The following is an 11,267-nucleotide window of genomic DNA, read 5'->3' as shown; positions in this document are numbered from 1 at the left end:
TACAAAAATACTATTAGTGTCAGTTCATAACTGACATCATTGCAAGTTTTTGAACCGTCACTAAACTACCCGATTATCACTGTCAGTTCAAAAATTGCAGTGATAATATTATCACTACAAGTGATATCAGTCCTCACATTCTCCATTTTAGGCAATGAAAAAATCAAAAAAACGGACCACTCTTCTATGCTATGTACATGGTTGCACATTGAAAGTCTCATAAGTCAAGCGATTTTTCGTGCACATGCAGTTCATGGGATTCGACCCAAGACATCTCACTCTGCGTGAAGCTATCTTACTATCCCACCTTGCAATGTTTGCTGATAGTAATGGAATATTTTTTTTTCCTTTTGACTCTTGTTATTCGAAACTTTTCATGATTATTAGGCATATAAATGAATTCAAATAAAAAGTTGTTGACTAAAAAATGTAGATCTCATCGAGAGGTACAATTTTCATATAAAACTTCTTCTTCATCCAACTCCATATGAATATTTTATAAATATTCGAATAGCTCACTACAAACATGCAAACTGACACTTGTTTTCCCCAGCTTTAACATGAACCAACCTAAGCATTGTATATGTTATCATTTCAACATGTAATTACTACAGTTAGAGCTGATTATTTATGTAACTTATAGTTTTTATTATTTCATATTTAATCGAACTTGAAACTGAGTTGATCAACGTGAAAGTTCAGTAAGAGCTTCGACGAGTGTATTTCATATATACATGTTAGTTGGTTTTTAGTAGTTAACTGTTGCATATATTATCATTTCACCGTTTTATTACTAATTTTATCATTTTTCATCTAGTTTAGGAGTACTATGTACTCTCACGAGTGAACCAGGATGAAAGGAGTCGAGCCGGATAAGTTACAAATGCTAAATTAGTTATGGACAAGATTTGGGTATATAGATTATTTCAAATAAAAAAGTTGTGAACTATAAAGTTTGAGATCTCATTGAGAGATATAATTTTCATATAAACATTGTTGACATCTGACTCTGTATGAAAAGTTATGAATTTTCGAAGGCAAGCTATAAACTTAGAACCAACAGTGATAATTCATTATCATTGTCTGTTCGATATTGATACTCCCTTCATTATCACCGTTGGTGCATGTCAAAAACCGACAGTGATAATATGGTTTTGTTCTTGACAAAAACTGACAGTAATAGAGGGTCGCCAAGAATTGGTGTTTCTATATCAATGATACAGAAGGCAGCACGTCATACGTACACGAGGTTCGAATGTGTGACACGTCTATGTGTGTATTGATACACAACATCCCATTGTCATGAACATGGAGAAAAAAATCAAAACATCTCATGGTAATATATGGACCGGCCATTGATGCATGCATGGAGTGAGTCTAGACCTTGACTAACGTGCAAAACTAAGGTATACTTGGACTATAGGAATTTCACATAAATTTTGCGGAACCTTAAAAGGAACAATTGAATTCCAAAGGGATACTTCCAAGTTTACAGTGTAAACCGCAGGGTGTGGAAGCTGGGAGCCGTACAAACAGTTGGTAATCCAACACGCTCGTGTTAATCCGATTGTGAATAAGCTAAGGCTCTTGTTGACGTTGAAAGAGATTATCTTTGAAAAGGGCATGGATTACATTAAAGTAATAACAATGATTACAACTTGGTTTTACCCGGGAGATTAACCAAATTACATAAACACATGCACTAATTCTCATCTCCACGTTTGACATGGATCCTAACCATCTGAGGGCATCGCCTCACCGCTGCGAGACCACATTGAGATGAAGAACACTGAAAACTGGACAGAAGCAATCTATCAAAACAAAACAAAGAAGCCCCAGACCTTGGAATAACGCAAGAGATGCATGGAGCGTAGCCTCAATGCTGACCAACTCCGCCACGCGTAAGATCCTATGCAGATTAGCAATCCGTCCAGTGAACAAGCAAGTGACCTGAAACATAGAGCCGACGTCGCCGATTGGAACACCGACAACCCGGAAATAGGAGCACTCAAATGTGGGAAGGCAAAATTCCATGTGTTGCGGCGACGGGAGCCCAAGTGGCGAGAGCCCGGCCTTGGGGAACCTACTTGAGCAGTGACGTTGAAAGGGATTTGATCCTGTGTTCTCTGCGCTTGACATTTATATAGTTTAAAAAATATGTTGTGACGTCCTCTTTCTACCCACATAATTAATCACTCTGGATCAGGATTCACGCTATTATGGGAGATTATCGGCCTTATCAGTGACCATCAGTAAGGCTAAGCCATATGTGATTTGATCAAATTTGGATAAGTTTTTTGTTTTTCTGGTTAAATTTCAGTCAAATTTCATGAAAAAAAATAAAAAAAACAATCAAAGGGCTTTGGATATATATGTTTGAAAATCAGCGATTATCGTCAGCCGTACCAGTGACCTCCGCCCTCCGATATTGTTTTTTATGCAGGTAGGTATGTCCAAAGAGTAGTTCCATTAGTTGCGTAAACATAATTGTACATCTGTCACTCATGACGTTAACTGTGAACCATCAGCTGAGTTAGGTTTTACGGGCAACCACAGATTTTCAGATCCAAGGTACCATCGGGAGTTCAGACCAGTACCTACCAGCCATAGACTTGGAACCAAAACAAATATCAGCATCTACAGTATCATCGGCACAACAGCTTATGATAAGATTGATAGTTTCTGTGACAACTCCGTCCAAAAAATTATGTGCGATAAGCAACAGAGATCTCTCTGTAAATAAAATTGAACAGAATACAAGACGCGTGAAAAGCCAGAGGATAAGGCAGCGGCGACGTCAAGCAATGCTAAGAAAGCATTAGACGTTACAGTCATGAGATCTGCCACTAGTGTACCTTTCCTGCTTTATCGCGATCAAAATATCGCTTCAGTCCACTTGAGCGCGAAATCGGTCTGAAAATAGCAAAAGAAATATCGCAGCAGTACACTTGAGCGAGAAATCGGTCTGAAAATAGCAAAAGAGTAAACTTGAGCGAGAAATCTGTCACAAGGGACATAATCCCAAAATATAGGGAAAATATATATTAAAACAGCAGATTATATTATCTGCAGTGTAAACACCTGCACAAACTAATTTTATTATCCGATGATAGTGCAAAATTTATTTGATTGTACCAGAAAATTTTCGTAGTGCAAAGTAAAAAAGATCTTACCAATTTCATACTAGATGACTCATCTTTCCCCAATTAAAGCTCATTGAGTACATATGCCTCATCACCTGACCTGGTACGCTTTGCAGTGCCACCACATCATCAAAAGGTGGAATTAGCCTTTAACCCTACTTAAGTGTGAAGCTCCCCAATAACCGAAAGCAAATTAAAGCACCGTCACGCGAGAACCGGCTTTCTTCAGCCACCAAATACTGTATCCTGACTAGCTATTTTAGTGCTCAGCAGTGCCATTCAGACACTTATTTGGCCCATCCGCATGAAAGCAACCGGCAGCAGGCCCAGTGACTCTCAAGTCTGAACACTGAAGAAACAAGCAATTTAAGGCACAAGAATCCGTCACTCAGAATTGCAATCGATGCAAGGACCGACTGGTCAATTATGGATCTCAACACTGCTGCTGGATCCTTCTGGCTCATACATTCAGATTCCAAAGATGCTCTCATGTAGTGCATGATGTATGTTGCATTATTGCTGTGCCGCTACTGCAACTGTACCGGCAGATGCAGGTGTCACCTGACGTGTACACAAGGTTTTGCAGCCATTGGGAGCTCCAAAGAGTCATGGCCGTCGCTTTCGGAGCAAGGACTCTGCATTCCGCAAAAGAAATAGACCCCTGCGTCATGCGTCAGTCATCCCGGTCCGTCCATCTGTAGCACAATTAGAGGGCAACATGTTCCCCAGTCACCCAGTCAGATGTGAACTGCCACACCTTCCAATGGCTTGAGTCCCTTTCCAGGTCAGGTAAAGCCATCGTTGATCCATCAAATAATCAATGAAAGGATCAGCTCTTCCGTTTCATTTTCAAGAGGGATCTGAAGCTCCTGGACCTGTTCTCTGCATTGATCTCACACCAATGGAGTGCATGTAACTGCTTGTGGACAAAAGTTATCTTGATCCTGAAGTTACCAGAGGTATCTAATTCTATCAAGGCTATCAAACACATAACATACCAGAATTCAATGACAAGATACCAAGGACGGTACTATATCCATGATGCTGCCAAAGGGAGGGTCAGGGAAGCTAGTGCAGTGAGTGCCTGCCTACCTGGTAAAAGAAAAATTGTCATGGCACTAAATGTCCGCATCGCACGGCCACACAGCTTTTAATCGGCATTACCACCGCCACAGTCACCACCACCGTGCACAATCTGTTCATGACACCAAGCGCACCAGGAATCAAGGAATCAGTCACAAAACAAGATTAATATAGACAAATCATCATGTTATGGTGATCAGCCAATCTGAAGTCTACACCAAACCAATAATAGTGAGATGAACCACTTTTCAACTGTTCGACACAAGTAAGCCTGATACCATCTGATTAAAGGACGGCTGATGCAGAACTAGGCAGAAAGGATAGGAAGTCAAAAGTATGGACAGATTACAGCAACTTTGATAAATCTTAATCATAAAGTTGAAGAGCATATAAAGACATGCCCACCAAACAAAACTGTAACAACTACCAATGTGTTAGCAAATAAACGAATAAGCCCCATGTAATAATTGCTCTAGAGAGACCATTTAGTTAGATCCAAACTATTAAAGGAAGAACCATGGACATAACTCCTTGATGCCCGGGAGCGTCATAACAGGTGCACAAAACAAACATGAGCAGAAGTCTGATCAAAATGCTTGTCATTATCCTCAGTGCAGTGCTTTTGACATGAAAGTCTCTCCAAACACCATATTCCCTACACTTGTATCACCTTTACCCACTTTATTGGGTTACCTACCATATCAGTGGCATGCACGCCTACAAGTAATTAGGAATAACAAAATTCGATAATTTTCATACAGAATGACATATGGTCTTTTTATGTTTTTTATTTCAAAAGAAAAGAACCATATAACTATTATCAGTTGATTTGTGGAACTGAGCACCTTATAAGCATGCCTCATAAGCTATATGTATTGATTTGATGCATTTGAGTGAAATAACGTTGATATGGTACCAAATTTAGTAGAAAATCAACAAATTTTCTCAGTACTGCAGGAGTTTTATAAGGATCAGATTGCATAGTTACCGGAAAGATGAAAAGCAGGAAGGGGGTGATGACATGTGGCCATGGGGGAGTGCAATGAAGATGATTAATATATTTTCCTAAAGAGAGGCTGCACAAAATTTACTCATTTTCATGATAGATGCAGTTTTCTTGTCTGTTATACATGGATCTCCCTTTGTACAGTATTATCATATCAACATGATCATGGGAATTCAACATAGATCATTAGTTTATCGATTAGCGAAGAAGGGGCAGGTGAACTGTGTTGCAGTAAGCTCTAATGGAGACAAGTTTGTGGATGGTTTGCCCATGATATGTGGTTATGCTGGTTCATGTAAGTACAAAAGTAATTCTAATTCTGAATTGAAGTGGTTGACTATCACTTTGGCTAACGACATGTGCAACAACCTTCCACATGGACCATACTTCTGGAACAAGATGATCTATACTGTTTACACGGCACCATTTAGTTCAGCAGGATTGTCAGTGTACCATAAATTACTAAACGAACCTTAGATGTCCATAGTAATCACAAGCGCGAGGTTTCAGCAAAATTACATATGAAAAGGCACCATTTCTTCATGCTATTCTGAATTTATGGCAATTTTCTTTTAGCAATTTGCAACCTTGAACACCAAGCTAACACACTCTGCCCTGATGTCATTTTGAATACAGGAAAAGAACACAGAAGACTTAATTGGTCATGAAATCCAAATGATACAGAAAAATCACAACCTCGTGCATGTGATACATGAATGAGATACAAAAAGAAATGGTTATCTCATGCTATTTTTTCTACAGTATTGTTTGTCTATCTTATCAGAATGAACAAGCACATGTCAGCAAACTACATATTTGAAGCTATCCATACATTCCATCATAATCCTGTAAAATGACTTGACTTCGTTCATTTCACTATCATGTGCAAACTGATTCCATTTTTGTACTCAGAAGCACTAATAAGCAGATTAAAAAACGGAGATTAACGATGTAAGCAAAACGTGCAGCAACCTTGATGAAAATCTAGAAACACGAAACCATTATAAAAACTCGAAGAATAGGAAACAATATGTATAAGCAACAAATTTATTATTGGATACTGCGGAACTAATTAGTCCAACAAATTGTTATTATGTACCAAGTTGAGTGCAATGTGGGAAAAGAAATCCCAGAGAACCATACAAGTTAGGCAAAAGGCACAGCATTGTCATGGAATAAAAAAGCTACTGCAGCACGTAAACAGCAGAAACTCACGATTCGCAATAATTTCTAGTTGTCCGCGTGACCTGAAACATTAACTATCTTTCCAGACAATTCCTCAAAAGAAAAATATATTCCTAAAAGAACTATCTTTTCAAACGCAAGATCGAAGGCTCATAAATTCTAATCAAGCCAGAATTCTACAACGCGGTTCGATCGGTGCAACCGACTCAGCCCATCCCCCGTCCAGGGACCAACGGGCAACAACGAACGCCTCCCCGCATCACCAATCGCGCAAAGGAAGGGAGAGGCAACTAGAAAGGAACCGCACGCACCTCGCAAGCAGCGGAGGAGGGCGCGAGGGAAGGAAACCCTAACAAGAGAGCATCTCGGCTTGCTCGCTCCATTGGCGCGCGGCGCAGCGGCCCGGCGGCCCGGGAAGAGGAAGGGTAGCGGCGCCGAATAAAACTAGACTGATTGGTGCATCTAGCCGCTCCCTTTTTTTCCACATGGTATAATAAAAAAAACTAAAAATTAGATTCATTAATTTTAAACATATCAACATTTATTTATGAATTTATTAATATTTAATACATTCATTTAATTATAGAGAAAACAATAATACTTTCATACATTCATATAATTTTAACATATAGATGACAGTAATACGAATCTAACTATATTTGTTTCATATTGTTTTAGTTTTAGATATTTTCCTATGCATTTTAGATTATTTCAGTCGATTTATCAATATAGCTATTATTACTTTCGTTATTTTTTTTGAACTTTGCAAAAAAATTATATGTATGTATACATATATATACATATACGTTATATATATGTACACATATGTGGGACCCATATAAAGAGTAACTTGATCCAAAAATTACTCCAAATATTAACTTTTTAATATATGTAATAGATTATTCTGTATAGTATAAAGTTTCAATATCGTCTTTTCTCTTACTCCCCTTCTGTTTAATAAAAATCTTTAAAATTTAAATAATTTTTTTTACTCACTCTATTTCTCTAGCCTCTCCCACCTCTTACTGGTTACATATATGTGATCTATTTTACTAATTAAAATAAAAAATTAGAAGGAATATTAACGGATAATTTTCTTCTAATTTTTCAAATCATATCCGAAATCAAACTACGGTATCACTCCTAATGTATTTATTTGATAATACTTTCATAGCGTATTCATATCTCTACGTATTAAATTTATGATTGATATTACTATATTTAATATTTATATTTTCGTTACAGTATACACTTGAATAGCATTATTTTTATAGAAGGGTGGGATCCATTATGGGCTGCGGTTACACAACAGTGGGCCTTTTCCAATCCCACTTCTGTTTCTGTTAACGGGGTTCAACGCCCAGGAACCGTCCAACAAAAGCTCTATTGGAGTCTGCCTGCTCGTAGGCCCAGGAACCCATCAACAAGATTGTTAACCGTCCTCTTAAAAAAAACAAGATTTTTACCGGACCTTCCATATCGTTGACTTTTTTTATTTTTAAATAAAAAATTATAAATATATACGTCTGTTGAAGAATTACAAAATCTATATTCTTGTCGGATATATTTGCAATTTTTTTATTTGAAAATATATAAAATAAAAAATTCATTTTATTTCGATTGGCTGATTGGCCTATATTTTCTTCTCTCTTTTCAACCCGGCTCAACACCGCGCCGCCACAACGTTCCCTTTTTATCACACAAGACCGACCTCCAACCCTCGCGCGTGCAACATAGTCACTTGGCGGAGGAGTTTAGGATTTCATCACCCTCAAGAGTTGGTTTCGCTAGGTTGCCATCCTTCATATGGTAAACGTTAAAATGTCATTTTGAACCGAGGGCTCCCTACTCATTTGCCATTTCAAGAAGTTCAGCTCACTTATAAATCTTTTCCCCTCTTTAGGCATGTGTGCGAACTGAAATGCCCCCACCCCCTTGGTTGGATTGAAGTGGCTAGGTCGAATCGATTGCCTGGACCAGCGCAGCCATCATTCCTCTTCTTCCTTCTCTCGTCGCCTCTCTCCTGTCTGTGTCACCAGTCTCCTCTCCTCGTTCAATCTCGTCCCTCGGTGTTAGCTGCCTCTGTTGCCCAAGGGCATGTCGTAAGAAAGCTTCTGTGGCTGCTTCACCGCAAGAATAGGCGCCATGTCTCAAGCACAGATAGGCTCTAGTGGCCTCCCACTCGTCCCTTGCCCTAGGTGCGGTGAGCAGGTGTTGGAGCTCTGTCACACCTAGTTTTAACGGTCAAAACCAGATGCGGCTTATTTGTGCGTAGGATGTTCAACATACATAAGGACGTCACAGGTAAAGTAACAAAAGCAATATTTTTATTAAATAACGTTAAACTCTTACAGCAATTGACATATATTGTTTTCTATGAAGATATCTGCAGCGGAACAGAAGCACTGGTGCCCAACAACACCGCAGGCAACTGACCGGGAGACACGTGCCTAGAACATCACAACCTCATCTTGATAGTCTTCAACATCTTCACTCACTGAGCAGCAACATACATGTCGTATGGTGTAGAAAAAATAGCAAGTGTGAGCACATGATGCGCTCAGCAAGTGGGGGAAAGTAATGATATGCAGGCTTATATCAAGAATAAGCTAACACATGGTATTTTTGCGTAAATACGAGTAATGAAAATATATTTGGACTCAAAAGCATTAATCAATTATTAAGTGAATGTAACTCATACAGTCCAACACGCAGCATACAAGGCTCCCCACCTTACACACCATAACCGTCCAGTACTCCCTATACTATAACCAAAACCACAACTATCTAGTACTCCCTGTACCAAAACCATAACCACAACCATCTAGTACTCCCTGTACCAGAACCATAACCACAACCAAACTCATAACCACAACCCACTAATCATGTGAGAATCCAAGTCTCTTATAACCGTGAGCATGGCTATTATAACAATTTTACACTCTGCAGAGGTTGTCCATCTTTCCCTACGAGTCAGTGAATTCCATGTTGCCATGTTCGCAAAACACTTAACACACGCCAGTGCTGTGCCGCTAAGAATTACTGCATGACATTTGCCACTAACCAGAGACTAATCCAGTATGTGTCTGTCCACTAGGTTTCACTGCCAGGCTTTACGTAAGCTAAGCTTCTACCCAGAAGCCCCCTTTTGTGCTGACCCAACACACACTGGATAGACTCTAATCAGTATGTCACGCCTTACCCATATCAGCCTCGTGGTTGGTACGTTAGTTCTTGGGTTGTCGCTCCACGAACCGGTCCTTACTTAGGTTACTTGAGCAAACACTAAACCAACATCATAACCATAACAACCATCAAAACTACTTTGCTCAAGGCCTAAGGTTCCATGTTGCTAGACCATTAACATATTAACGACCATTGTTGAATATGTTCATTAGTCAAGATTATGACACTTCTCAACATCCCAAAAGCATGGCTAAGTAATCTACCCACAAAGACACCTAACCATAAACCATCTAGGTTCCAAGGGATGATAAGGGAAAGTCTAGGGAAAACCCTAACATAGGTGACTACCCATCATATTGACAGACACTGTATGAAATTTTGTAAAATAAAACATTTAAAAACATAGGTTCAAGATTATCAAGGACACTTGCCTTTTACCCAATGGTGCTCAGTGTTGTCGAAATCTTGGTCTTAAAGTCCCTCGAACTGCTCCAGAACGTTATCGACTAATCACGAGAACTACCGACAAACAACACAAAGGAAAACACTAAGAACAACATACCAACATCATTAAAATACTTTAAAAATACTATGGTTGGATAGGGATAATTTTAGGAACATTTAGACGCAAGAATTGCTTAAATCGGAGTTAAGATGAAAAGAGAACAGCTTTCGGGAGATGGATTAGGTTGAAAAGGAAAAAGTAGTTTACTAGAGTTATCTTCCTATAGGAAAAGAGTTTATTGCACAATCACTGTGTCAGGCTTGACAACATCATTGCGCAAGATTCAAGAAGTGTAGGGCAGACCAGACTTTGCTGACTAGGCTAAGAAGAATGACGGGGTGCTGATTTGGCATGCTATGCAAGTACCATCTTGGATTAAAGAAAGGATACGCTGATATCTAGTATCGACCACCTATGATGGATCAAAAAGGCCGAAGGTTGCGCTTCTAGGATAAGGATACTACTGGTCATTCTATGTAGCGGTGGTGGTTCGGATTTCGTCGAAGATGGCGATCGAGCACATGGTCACAAACATCGATGTCGGCTTCAGTGGTGTTTCAGTGAAACGAGGGAAGCATGGCGTAGAACGCGAAAAGGCTAACTCAGCGGTATGGTTTGTTTTGGAAGGATTCATTTGAGGTAGCGGCAAAACAGCGATGACTGCTTCTAGGTTTGGTGGTGATCGCAAACAAATTCAGGAACGAAGACGCTCGCGTTCCAGGAGATTGGCTATGAAATTTGAGGAACCATTTGAACAGAGATGTTCATATATCCTGATAACACAATTCTATGACATAGTTTTGAGTAGATCATCCACTGAGAGGAAGAACGATCAGCAGAGATGAGATGGGTGATGGCTGCGATGTGTTGTGGTTGGCAATGACGTCTTGGTCGTGTCGCTGCACAAACGAGGATGGGCTTCTAGGGTCACGAACAAGACTCCATGGGACACGCCGTGATGCGGTTGGTGCATCGATACGGCTTTCATATTGACGGGGAACACGAATGCAAATTCGGTGCGCGCGCAGAACGCGTCCAGAAACCGGACAGCGGGTATGTTGACCTTGATTGCGGTGGTTTAGCTCTGGCCGACCTGGTTGGTGAGGGCGTGGGAAACATCATGGGACATGCACCGGTGAAAGGGCTTGGTGATTTGACC

General features: G+C 39.8%; 1 long non-coding RNA gene across 1 annotated transcript; it reads right to left on the bottom strand.

Annotated features, from left to right (window-relative positions):
* Nucleotides 1-2,656: 2,656 nt before the first annotated feature.
* LOC133928584 (uncharacterized) lies at nt 2,657-6,866 on the bottom strand. The gene is made up of 3 exons (XR_009911456.1): nt 6,729-6,866; nt 3,174-4,338; nt 2,657-2,965 (listed from the first exon to the last, which is right to left on the bottom strand). It is a non-coding gene; the product is annotated as an uncharacterized LOC133928584 (long non-coding RNA).
* Between the last annotated feature and the right edge of the window lie 4,401 nt (nt 6,867-11,267).

Source organism: Phragmites australis, chromosome 9 (assembly GCF_958298935.1).
Source record: "Phragmites australis chromosome 9, lpPhrAust1.1, whole genome shotgun sequence".
Lineage (NCBI taxonomy): Eukaryota > Viridiplantae > Streptophyta > Magnoliopsida > Poales > Poaceae > Phragmites > Phragmites australis.
Note: the sequence above shows the minus strand (reverse complement) of the source record. Positions and strands in the feature narration are given on the sequence as shown.